Source organism: Vipera berus, assembly GCF_964194415.1.
Source record: "Vipera berus genome assembly, chromosome: 2".
NCBI classification, from domain to species: domain Eukaryota; kingdom Metazoa; phylum Chordata; class Lepidosauria; order Squamata; family Viperidae; genus Vipera; species Vipera berus.
This window is the reverse complement of record NC_138203.1, coordinates 211,104,802-211,118,752: the sequence shown is the minus strand read 5'-3', so window position 1 is coordinate 211,118,752 and position 13,951 is coordinate 211,104,802.

The window sequence follows — 13,951 nt, the reverse complement described above, 5'->3', positions numbered from 1 at the left end:
TTGGAATGTTCTTCTGCTGGAAAAAGCTTGCCTCTAAACCAGAAATGAGTTGGATCTAAATGCAATCCATTCTGGATATGATTAGTCTAATCAAACCTTGCTTTCAGTATTCCAGGTAATGAAATGTTTACAATAAGGTTTAGAATATTTTTATTTCCCCTTTTGCCAAGAGGAGAAGGGCCAGATGGAGGAGATCCAATCCAGAAGGATCGTTCAAGTAAGAGGAAAGAATCAAAGTAGGATGGATACAGATCCTGCTGTTGATTTGAGGACAATCTGCAAAGAGAGGGGGAAAGTTTGGTTGGTTGATTAAATGCTGTGCTTTTCGAAATATACTGTGCCTTGAGGACTGCTCAACCTACTATGTGTGAGTAAGAGACTGCAAGCCCTCTCTACAGGACAAAAGGGGACCATCCTATTAAGTTCAATAGCACTGTTATACGAAGATCTATTTATACTGGTATGATACTATTTAGCTATCAATATAGGGTGTTTTATTACTGAAGGTGGTAAAGCTATTACACATTCTTCACAACTAAGAAGTTAATGGGGTTGTTTTTGGATGTCTGAGAAGCAGAGAGGGAAAATGACACATTAATGCCCCTCACTGGTAGTAGATACAATATCAGGCTTTATACAAAATAAATTGCAAGAAAAGTGGAGAGACCGCACATAGGAATGCAAAGAGGAGAGCAGTTTGTCAACCTAGGGACCGCATCTGCTTTAACAGAGGGGTTACACTAAGACAGGGGTGTCAAACTCACAATGTCACATGATGTGTCACGACATATCATGACTTTTTTTCCATTGCCAGCAATGGGGTGGGTGCAATTTCAGCATGATGCATCTGGCCCACAGACCGGCGGTTTGACACCCCTGCACTAAGAAGAAAATTTGAACGTCTTATAAATGGGAATCCAATATTATTTCAACATCCTAGTGGTTCAATACTGATGGCCCTCAACTTATGATCATAATTGAGCCCCAAATTTCTGTTGCTAAATGAATTAAGTGAATTTTGCCCCATTTTATGACCTTTCTTGCCATAGCTGTTAAGTGAATCAATGCAGTTGTTGATAACATGGCCATTAAGTGAATCTGGCTTCCCAATTGACTTTGCTTGTCAGAAGGTTGCAAAAGGTGAACACATGACCCTAGGACATTGCAACCGTCATAAATATGAGTCAGTTGCCAAGCATCTGAATTTTGATCATGTGACCATGGGGATGCTGCAATGGTCGTAAGTGTGACAAATGGGCATAAGTCGCTTTTTTCAGTGCCATTGTAACTTCAAACAGTCACTAAATGAACTGTTGTAAGTTGAGGACTATCTGTATAAGAGAAGAATTATTTATTTTAAAAAAAGAAATAAGCCAGCATTATTTATTTTGCATTTGTTTCATTGACATCAAAGATTAGTCCCGTGCATGTTTTATTTCTTTTAGTCCTATGCAGGCTTTTAACCTGTCTGCCAACAATATTGCATTTGGCTGTTTCTGCTATAGTCAGCCATGGCCTGAACACAAGCATTGTTCAAAGATCCTAAGTAGGGATCTTTGATGTGCTATGTTTAATCCTGCTGTGCTGCTCCTTCAAAGCAGGAAAATGTTCCTGGGTGTTCTGTACCAGCCTGCTACCGGCCCTGCAGCAAAAGCAGGGACAACCCCTTTACAAACGGCAAGAGGCTGGAATAAAGCCTGCCAAATTTATTAACATAAAACAGAGCAAGACAAGACACCAACCATGAAACAGGAGCTATGAAACAGGAACTATCCAAGCGGTTGCCTTCAGCAAACCAGCCCTCCCACACATTCCCCTTAAATACAGTTCAGGGCATGGCCTCTCTCTGCCTCCTTCCGAGGTACCCCATTGCCTTCCTCTGTTTACTCCTGATTGACTGCCTCCTGCGTCGGGCGTCCTTGAACAGGGCCAGCTGTGGGTCATCTTCATCCACGCTGTCAGGCTCACACAGCTGGGTCTCCGTCGTGACCAGGTGGGAGGGGCCCGGCTGAGGGCTCTGTGGAGCCTCAAGGACATCATCAGCAAGCTCTTCAACACCCCCCTCCTCCTCCTCTGAGTCGTCCGACCCAACTGCCGAACCCACAGGCTGACCCTGAATCACAATACTGGGAAGGATAAGCAAGGAACGCTGGGATTGTATGTCAAGAGTATACAAAATACTCCCTGGAAGATCATCCAAAGCATAAAGATCATCTCAGTTGCCCAACTGAAACAAGCAGGCATTTATATCAGGCAACAATGTTAGCAACAGCCATAGCACTTAGACTTATATACCGCTTCACAGTGCTTTACAGCCCTCTCTAAGCAGTTTGCAGAGTCAGCATATTCTCCCCAACAATTTGGGTTCTCATTTTACCAACCTCAAGAAGATGGAAGGCTGAGTCAACCTTGACCTGGTCAGAACCGAACTCCTGGCAGTCGGCAGAGTCAGCCTGCAATACTGCATTCTAACCACTGCACCACCATGGCTCTTTGATGTAGGAAGACTCTGGAGGTAGATGTCTACTTTAGTGACAATGGCACAAGAGAAGACAGTGGTAAAATATTCCTGTATTTTATCAAGAAAACCACATGAATAGGGAGTATAAAGTGAATGATAACATAGTGCCAAATCATGGGTCCCTCAAACTGGGTAGCAGTTAAATTTCAAGACATGAAAAGTAAAGAAGGAACAATGTTTTCATAGGCAGGAAGCATGTAGAAAAAAACAGTACAAAGATATAATGCCATCCATGACCAAATAATATCAATTAGATGTCAGGGACAGCCCTTGGGAATGATGATTATCCAAGCTTATGCTCATACAACTGATGTAGAAGAGGTGGTTGATGAGTTCTATGAACAAGTTCAATTTGAAATGGACAGAACATGCAAACAAAATGTGCTGTTTGGGGTTGGCGACTGTCATTACAAAGTTGGAAACATTAAGAAGGAAAGTAGTTAGAACTAGATAGCCTAGGTATCTGAAGTGAAGTAGGAGAATGACAGGATAATTGAATTTCTGCCAATCCAATTATTTCTTCATTGTTTACACAGACTTCAAAAACAAAGACGACTATATAGACATCACCAGAATGAAGTACACAAAAATCAAATGACTACGTTATTGGTAGAAGGAGGTGGAAGACCTCAGTTACAACAGCAAAGAAGCAACCACAGCTTGATACTGCAAAAGGTAATGCTTTGCTCATGAGCTGGTCCAAATTAGACTAAAGCAGCAGAAGAAAACTAACCACTTTTCATATGATTGTGAGCATACTGTATATCAGGCATGTTCAATCCACACCTTCTGGGCCACATGCAGCTAGTAATGTGGCCCTACAAGATAATAAAAAATATTAAAAATTAAATGAAGTATGTTATTTATATGTATTAACCATATTATATATTTTATACGTGACCCAAGAAAATTTCCTCTTCACTCAATGCAGCCCAGTTAAGCCACAAGGTTGGACACCCATGCTGTATACCTACCATTCTCAAGGAGAACATCAAGAATCACTTTGAAGACCTGGTCCACACTGATGGAAGCCAGAAAAACTATGGAATGAACTTAAACAAAGTGTTCATTTATTTATTTATATAGTTTATAGACTGCCTAACTCCTAACAACTCTGTGGGAAAGAAAGAAAGAAAGAAAGAAAGAAAGAAAGAAAGAAAGAAAGAAAGAAAGAAAGAAAGAAAGAAAGAAAGAAAGAAAGAAAGAAAGAAAGAAAGAAAGAAAGAAAGAAAGAAAGAAAGAAAGAAAGAAAGAAAGAAAGAAAGAAGTTTGAACCCTAGAATCAACATTTAGCATACGCAGACAATATATACAGAATATTTTTGAAGCTAGACATAATATGCCTCAAGACAGATACTCCAAAACCCATTAACTCAGCACACCTATCCATGTGGTGACAAACAGATTTCATCCATTCTTCGCGTATTATTATACTGCAGATTCTATGGGGATATTAAGTTTATTTACATTCTGCCCTTAAGATGCATATTCCCAGGAAAGCCAGATAATTTTTATGTGAACCATCCTTTAGTCCTTTATTACTTGTTCAGTAGCCAAATTATGTGTTGCTGCAAAACAAGGCATAACTGGTCTCAAAAATAATCACTTCTATTTACCATTACAAATTTAAAATATAGATTTTACAATTGTGCAAATTATTTTGTTTTAGATGACATGCATTTTTACTCCATAGATTGCGATATTTTAGACTTATACTTGCACTGTTTATTAGTATATATGATTTTAGTAGCTTATGTTATGTATTTATTATAGGCTCCTTGTTATGTTGATATTTTATCTCATGCATTTAATTTGACTTTCATATTATATATTTTGAAATTTTTTCTGGTTATTGACTGAATAAATATTACTGAAAAGTATGTATATTGAGGGAAGCCAAACTGGAAAAAGATGAGTGGGATTTTAACACTGGATGAAGAAATATCAGTAAAATGTTGTTGACTCTATGTTGATGGCCAAAAATGCAAATAATTTACTACAAAGTGTAGTAAAGGAGCACAGTGAAAAATGGGAGTACCATTAAATGTAAAGAATATCAAACCAATAACCATGAGTACCACAACCAGTCTTAGAACTGACAATAAAGATACTGAAGAGGTGGATAATTTCTCCCTTTAGGTTCATCTATCAAAAGTAAAGGAACCAGCAATCAAATACAAAATGCTGCAGACTGGCATTTGGTAGATTAGTAATTAAAGCTTTGGAAAATATATTCAGTTACTGTGATATCTGCAAAGATCAGACTCAGACCGGGAGTGGCTTTTCCCGTGACACTCTCTGGAAACAAAAGTTGGACTTTGAAGAAGCAAGTTGGAAAGAATTTTGACAATTGTGAACTTGGTTGTTGGTAAAGACTCCTGAAAATGCCATGGTCAGTCATGAAACCAAAAAATGCTTCATCAAACACATCAACCCAGAGCTCTCACTTGAGGCACAAATGACCAGGTTCAGATTATCCTACTTCAGACACATTACGCAAAGACCTAACTCTCTGAAAGAGACTTTAATGCTAGCTAGGAAAGGTGGAAGGAAAAAGAAGATGACCAATAGCAAAATGAATGGACTCAGTTACAGTGGTGATGGGTGCACTATTGGAAGACCTGAAGGAGATAGATCCTCCTGGACAAAATCAATCTATGTAGTTGCTATGAGTTAACACCAACATGATGGCCTACATCAGGATAGGGAACCTTGGCTCTTGTGGACTTCATGCTGACTCAGGAATTCTGGGAGGTGAAGTCCACAAGTCATGAAAGAGTCAAGGTTACTACCACTGTCCTACCTCAAGGTTTTTGAGCTGGGCAGAAAATGGAGCCTAACTAGGACTGGCATTATACCAAAGGTTTGGCAACATACAACTGTATGTACTCCTAACAACTCTGTGGGGCATTTTTGTAAGCATAAAAAATCCTGAACAACCTCAGAAACAACATTTAGCATATAAATAGAGTAGAACAGAACAGAATAGAATAGAATTCTTTATTGGCCAAGTGTGGTTGAACACACAAGGAATTTGTTTCCAGTGCATAAGCTCTCAGTGTACATACATGTAATAGTGGTAATCATGATCATATACAACATGAAAATAAATTCATCATAAATTGTGAAATACAACACTTCATCATAAATCATAAGATGCAACATTTAGTGATAGTCATAGAGTACTAGCTAAGCAAACAACATAAATTATACTAGGATACAAAAAACACAATATAAATTGTAAGATATAAGTAGCAAGTTATAGTCATAAGAAGATAAAGATAGGTAATAGGAAAGATGAGGAGTATCATAGCAATACAGCTTTACTAGTATTTGACAGTGTTGTAGGAATTAGTTGTTAAGCAAAGTGACAGTATGGGGGGAAAAACTTTGTTGTGCTTTTTTAATTACATTTTTGGTGTTAGGTGTCCATTTTAAACCTTGAGATATTATAGAATGCAGAAACACAATATTTATAGAATATCTTCAGAACTAGACATAATATGGTACTATCTGTATGGCCTCAAAACAGATACCCCAAAACCCATTAAGCCAGCACACCTGCCCATGTGGCGACAAACAGATTACCACAGAATGCAACCTATTGCAACAACTTCCCTTTCTTCCTCCACAGTTTCACATAGCAGAGATGCTACATTTGGTTTACACATTCATCTCCCTGGTGAAAGCTTTGCCTCCAAATGTACTGAATGACTTGAAATAAAAACAAGCAACACCTGTTGTTCTTTTAAACAGCTCTCACCGCAGGAAATGGAAGCAGTTCTTTAGGAGAAGATGTGTACTTCATTCCCAAATTGCAGCTTTCCATCCTTATTTTATTATTTTAAACAACATCAAAGAGGTGATACTTGAACAGAAGTTGACACAGTACACATGTAAGAAAAAGAGAACCTTTCTTGAATAAATACATTGACCACCATATCATTTGAAATAAACTTGGCTTGAAATTCTTTCTTTTTTTTGTTGTTGTTTTTCTAAAAGTAAAACATGGATTTCAGCATGTGTAGCCCTAGAATTATTCTTGGAATAGAAACTCAGAATTCCAATTAGGTTAAATATTATTTGGAAAGATCGTGCAAACATAGTTATAAAGAGATGATAGCAATAGCATTTTTGTCTGTGTAACTGATGTAACTCCAGAAGATGGTAGAGGACAGGAAGGCCTGGAGGAACATTGTCCATAGGGTTGCGATGGGTCGGACATGACTTCGCAGCTTACAACAACTGATGTAATTGTGTAACTTTTGTCTGCGTAACTTCATTTTAAAGAATTCATTGAATTAATTTATTGCTATGAAAAAAACTACATTTAAAAAAAATTAAATGGTACAATTTTTAAAAAGTTTCTAAACACAACCAACATCTCAGATATTTTACTGTGCCAAGACAAAACTCTCTGAGCTCTAAAATTTCAACCCTTTGAATTCTGTCTTCACATACTGTATGTATACTCTGCTTCTGAAATGCATGCTTCATCATGCTTCATCTTTACTGTTGCTCCCTGTTTGAGGATATTGTGCTTTTATCCATTCTGAGTCTTGTTCTCCCAGTTGCCACTTGATATTCTCACAAGGGTGGCTCAAACTAGAGATTATCTCTTTATACATGTCCACTACAAGATTTTTAAACAATGGCCAAAACTGTAATGTGATACATGCACGCATACATAATACACATCAAATCAAAATATTCAAGCAATTTCTGTAGGAGAAGTTTTTTTGCTTGTTTATGAGTACTTGAAAGCAGGAATCTAACCTGATCAAAAACTAATGTACAGGTTTAGTGTACAGGTTTTTAATTATGCCAGTATGAAAGTTATTCAAGAAGATATATGTTGGGGATAGGCAAAGCCTAGCCTAGCATCTAGCAAACTAGATCTTATGAGGTGAAGAGGCAAAGAGTCAAGATAGCAAGAATTCTATGTGCATACATACCGGTAGGAACAAAGGCAGAAGAAACTGACCTGCAAGTAGCAATCTCATAGATAAAAAACTGAGAGTAACAAATAGCAGAGCCCAAAGCAAATCCTTAACTTTTTATACCCACACCTCATTTAGCAACGCACTCGGACAGCAACCAGTTGCAAATATGGCAGTAATAAATATTAATAGACAGTAGTCAAAAAATCATTTTATGAGCAATGTAGTCAAAAAATCATTTTATGAGCAATGCACACACATGCTGGAATTTCTGCGCCTGACAACAATGCATACTAAAGTGAGAATAATGCTGGTGTTGCTGCAGGAGAGGGCTTTATCTAAATTAGATGGCAGCAATCAGAAATCTTTGCAGCACCTCCCGCCCCTCTCTCGACAACTGTATTTATGCACAACTTGTATTGATGCACTACTTGTATTGATGCACTACTATTCCCTGTAGTCCATGAGGTGCTCAGGAGTCAGTGTCACTGGAGTGTTACTCCCAACAATTGCTTTAGAGAGTAGCAAATATGACAAAAGTATAACAGGCTATAGTGGAGAAAGATTAATAATCCAATTCAAAACATATAATCAAAATTACATTAAACTAAAGCACAATATTATTACCAGCACAAAATATATATAGAAAAGAAAATACCGGTATTATAGTCTTGAAACTTGTATAACTTGAATAACTGTTTGAATGGTGTTAGTGACTTTATATAGACCAACTATAAAACAATTTAGTACCAATTTTCCCTGAATTATAGCTTAAAGTAAATGTTACTGACTTTTTTCCATAGCTCTTTCCTTTGTTCTACTGTAATTACTTCCTTGAAATTGTGCACCCACTTCATCAAGCAATTTTTAATTTGTTCCATCTCCATGTTCCATTTCCATAACAATTTATAAATGTGTCCCAATAAATTATTTTGATTTTCTATCCACATTTCAAACTCTGTTATCTTTCTCACAGTTTCTTCTTCTTTCTTAAGGTCACCTTTTATTCATCTAGCAATCTATTAATACATACACCACGGTAAATTCCTACCTTCAGTGAGAAATATTTTCTGAGTCTGACTAATGAGTTGATATCAAATCTGTCATCATTACTGTTTTACCATCACACTTTCAGTAGGATGGAGCTATCCTGCTGGAATGAAATAGAAGGGGGAAAAATGCCTGAATTTTTTCTGGTATATTTTTGTACAAATCTAGAGAATAACTGAATGTGTCAATGCTTTGGATCTTTGCTACTAAGAACTGAAAATGGAATGACCCATCGTTTTTCCTGTTCTTTTTTGAACTTTCACAGCCTTTATACTTTAAGAGACTTCCCGATCTTATCTAGCCCTTTTAATTCCTCCAGGCAAGCAGCCCACAGGCTTAGCTTTTTGATATACAACACAGGTATAGCTACACCACAGAAAAACAGGATACCGTATATATATTTTTCTCCTATAATCTGAGGTAATTTTTGCTGCCAGGGTTTCCATGAAAATAGCATTTTGTGTCTTTTCACTGGCTTTATCTGGAAGTGTTGAAAAAAAGGAGGACACAGCTTTAGGAAATGGGGCATTTACAACTACTTGACTAGGAAGGTGGAATTGCCAAAGGGATCAAATCTCAAATTACTGATCTTGAAAGAGTGAAGTTATAGAACTAGGAACACTTACTAGCTTAGCAAAATGGGTGTAAATAGTCAATATGAAAAGAAAAAAAGAAAACAATAGTATTCCAGATGTAGTTGATCTCAGTTTGACTAATTATTGACTGGGAAACTCATACAACAGAGAGAGAGAGAGAGAGAGAGAGAGAGAGAGAGAGAGAGAGAGAGGGAGGGAGGGAGGGAGGGAGGGAGGGAGGGAGAGAGAGAGAGAGAGAGAGAGAGAGGGAGAGAGATTATATATGTATAGGTAGATATGCATTCCTATGTATTGTAAAACAGTAAGCAAAAGACTGGACACCATCAGCTATGGAGAAATAGTGATAGGTACCATTTCAGATTCAAGTTTATGTATTTATTTATTTATTTGTTTATTTATTTATTTATTTATTTATTTATTTATTTATTTATTTATTTAATGGGACTTATATGCTGCCCTATCTCCCAAAGAACTCAGGGCAGCTAACAACAATAAAATACAAGTAAAATACAAATATTAAAATTAAAATTAAACTATATCTATAGCCCCAATTCAATAAAACCTTAAAACCATATTAAAACCCCTTATCATCAGTCCAGGTCGGCCTGTTGGAAAAGAAATGTCTTAAGGTCACGACAAAAGGACCAGAGGTCTGGGGTCATCTGGAGCTCCAGGGGAAGCTAATTCCACAGGGCAGGTGCCCCCACAGAGAAGGCCCTCCCCCTGGGGGTCACCAGCTGACCTTGTCTGGCCAACGGCACCCTGAGGAAACCCTCTCTGTGTGAGCTCACAGGGCGATGGGAAGTCGTTCCTGGCAGCAGATGGTCCTGCAAGTATCCCAGGCCTAAGCCATGTAGGGCTTTAAAGGTAAGAACCAGCACCTTAAATCTCACCCGGAGGGCAACCGGTAACCAATGCAGATATTTTTAGAAAATATCTGAATAGATCTAATTAGTTAGCATCAAAACCAAATAAATGTCATCAAAATGAGTAGCCAGAATTTAAAAGAAAACTGTTTCAGAGAAATGGCATTCTTTAGAATGGAGCAATCCATAATGAATGTATTTCCATCAGTTGGATGACCCAAATGTTCTGGCATCTAGTCTGAGATGACAAGCTTGATGATGTTCCTAAATGAGGACAAGGAAGAAGGAAGCTAACTATGGGTATATGCACAATAGTTTCATTTGAAATTGTTATATTTATTTCAATGAAAAATAATGGAAAGACAACTGGAAAAGTAGTGATAGAATATTAGTCTTACAATGATTCCTATATAACATGAAATTAAAGGAAAACTACTCTAACCCTCAGAGCAGGAATCCACAGTTAGAGTTAATGCTGTGCAGAAACATGTAATAAAGTCTTATACAGTTAAACCAACTTTCAGCCAAGTTCATACACAAGTGTGATCTTTTAATCATTCAGGACACAAGTTATTTTGCTTTTTAAAGGCAGGGAGATTATATATTTATTTAATAAACTTGTATGATTGCCTAGCTACTAAAAAGGAACTCTGGGCAATGTTGAGTTACCTAGATTGAGTCTGTTGAGATTCTGTATCTGTCAGTCTCACTTCGAGGTACTGTAAAACTAGTAATAAAATGTTAAGACAGAAAATAAATAAGACAGAAATATTAATCACAGAAAAGGAGCTAGTTTGGTTTAGCAGTTAAGCCACCCAGGCTAGAAAACAGGAGACCACAAATTCAAGCTCTGCCTTAGCCATTTAAAAAAAAAGTCTACCCAGAATACTCTTCAGTCATCCCCCCCCCCAAGATAGTGGGAATTGTGATAGATAGTCAACATGATAATTGTCCTGACCATAAGGAATCCATCTCCCCATTTCCCTTCAGCCATGGCACAAACCTGCCCTGTTAACATCTATTTTATGTCATGTCCCCATGACTTTGTCTTCATCCAATCCCCAGCCCATGAGTGAAACAGATTTAAGTCATCTTTAGCTAGAGAATGTTCAAAGCAGCTTCTAAGGTGTATAAAATCTGTTATGCTTTTTTACCTATTAAATTGGGGGAAAATAGCTGATTGACAATGAATAGGAGTAGAAGCAATAGAAGCAAGATTTCCTACCAGATTAGTTTTCCCCTGGCTCAAGAAATGTAATATTATAATCTTATAGTGGAGGAGATTTTATAAAATAACCTGAGATGAAGTGTTGTTATCCATAGGATACCTGTATAATAAACTGTAGCTTGTCCCCTTGGGATATACAATAGCTACACAGACAAAATTGAACCAGCAAAGGTACACTTTTTTGAATCACAGTAGAGACTTAACTTAGCTACTTTAAAACCATGAGAGATACAATCATGGATTCTCATAATCTTGTCTTTGCACCTTAAAGATAAGTAATTTAATGTCACTATTAATCTCACCATACTATCAGGTAACCAACAGCAACTAATAATGTAGTGGATAAGGCATTGAAATAGAACTGGGGAGTCACGCCCAGCCTAACATTACGCATAGGACTGTTATTATATGTGCCCTCTTAGAGGAAAGGCAACATAGACATCTTACAAATAAACAAATATGGTTTAAAATGTCAGATTCCAAAGGTCAGGATGGCTGTTTGATCACTACTTAATCAATGGAAGTTTGTGGAGAACACAGTTTAACACAGTACAATATTGGCTTAGAAAGCAATAGCAATAGCACTTAAGTCTAAGTGCTAAGTATAAGTTTATAGATTTATATACCACTTCAAGTCCTTTATAGCCCTATCTAAGTGGTTAACATAGTCAGCATACAGCCCCCAACAATCTGGGTCCTCATTTTGTCAACCTCGGAAGGATGGAAGATTGAGTCAAATTTGAGCTGGTCAGGATTGAACTGCAGGCAACCAGCAGAATTAGCCTGCAATACTGCATTCAAACTACTGCACCACCATGGCTCATTGGTGCAGATTTAATTAAGCCAATTCCCTAAATGAGAGGCTAACTTCTGCTGAATAGAAGCAACAAGAAAAGGCCATGTGTCTAGCTGTGTTTTCATGTTCATGCTTTTATATTAGCAGCACACACTTGGTTATTATCTCAAGAGTAGCAAAATGTCTATGGAGATTCTCAGTCATCCAGGTCATAGTTATCCCAAAGATGCTTTTTCACGAAGCATGAAAAAGCATCTTAGGGTCAAGAGTAGCAAGTTTTTAGAAAGAAAAAGTACAGGAGGAAAAACATCAAACTTATCTCAAAATTGGGGGGGGGAGATATTTGATACTCAAAGACGGCATACTCCAGAGAAATCCTTACATAGGAATTAGGTCACAATGGGGAATTAAGATAAAAGTATGACATTAAGATTTTACATAGTTTTATGTTGTTGGGAGAAGGGAGGTCAAATCACTTAACAACCATCCAGTTTGTTAAAATGAGGAATAGAAGCTTTAAAAGCACTGTAATTTGCAGTTGCAGTTTCTTAGGAACAACAGCTTTTTAAAATAGTTCTTTATAAAGTTTATAATATTCCCAACATTTTTCCCATTTGTGTTTGTGCATGTGTGTGGATAATGTCACTCATCTTTTTATCCTCTAGTCTATGGCCCCCATTAATGCTTCCTTTTCTAGTTTATTTCCATTTTTTGGTGAACTTTCCTTCTACTCTTGAAGCATTTTTACCCTAATTCTGTTCTTACTACAATAAACTTGACAGGGCTTTTCACTCATTTATTTAAGGAAGCTTTATTCATAAATGTCTTTATCAACTTGGTTATTAAGCTATTCATGACAACAGCGAACTGACAGTATAATTAGAAATCCATTTTCATCCTTCTCTGTTTGACCCCTTCTTCCCTTCATGTTTTGAGTTCTACTTTTTAATTCCTGGAGCAGTCTCTGTGTTAAGATTTTTTTCAGGATTACCTTTCCTTTTGTTCAGAGTACTAAACAAGGATATTCATATCCGATTTAAATATGTTTTTCCCCATTTTAAAACACCCTGGACTATCTGGAACCTGAATGAATTCATCTCCTCTGAAAACCATTCAAAATCAGCTTTTGAATGATACCATTTTGAGATTTTGGTGAAATGTTCTACTCCTAATATTTTGAACACCTGAGTTGAGAAAAAGATATGCATGGAAATGCATAGAGCTCCATAGGAATTCTAGCTTGAATTCCTGTAGTTCAAGGAAGATACAAAGCAGACTGTGTGGCTATTGTCCAGAGACACTGGGAGTCAGGAGGCATATAAAATTAATATTAATAATAATTGTCTCTAAGTATGTGCAAACACATACATGCACAAACATACTATTACATGTATACCTACATTGAGTATTTGTGAATGGGGTTGATGTTAGTATTGTAAAAAGCTTAAAAATGGAAGAGATTGGTTGTCTTCAAAACATACTTTGGAGAACGTCCATTCCATACACTGAAGTTGACCAGCCTGGAAGTATTTCAGCCAAATTCTGGGGGAGAAAAGTCTGAGAAAAGCCTTTTCTAGCATCAAGTGATTTGAGGCTGCTGTACCAATAAGAGTCATGTTTCTTCCATAGCTTGAATCTCTTTGTTGAAGCAAATCTCAATTGCTTTGCCCAGGCTTAGTATATGCATGCTTATAACCAGGCAAGGAAGCACATATCATTTTGAGCAAAAGCTCCTCATAACATGCTTGCCCAATTCACTTCTTGGGTTGAAATAATTTCTTTACCCTGTGGAGGCTAGGATGAATATCTCCATGCACATTGGGTGAAGGCACAGAATTAGGGTTGATAGGAAGGGACAAGACTAGGGGGGAGAGAGAGAGAGATATTTGCATGCAGATGATGCATATATATATATATATATATATATATATATATATATATATATATATATATA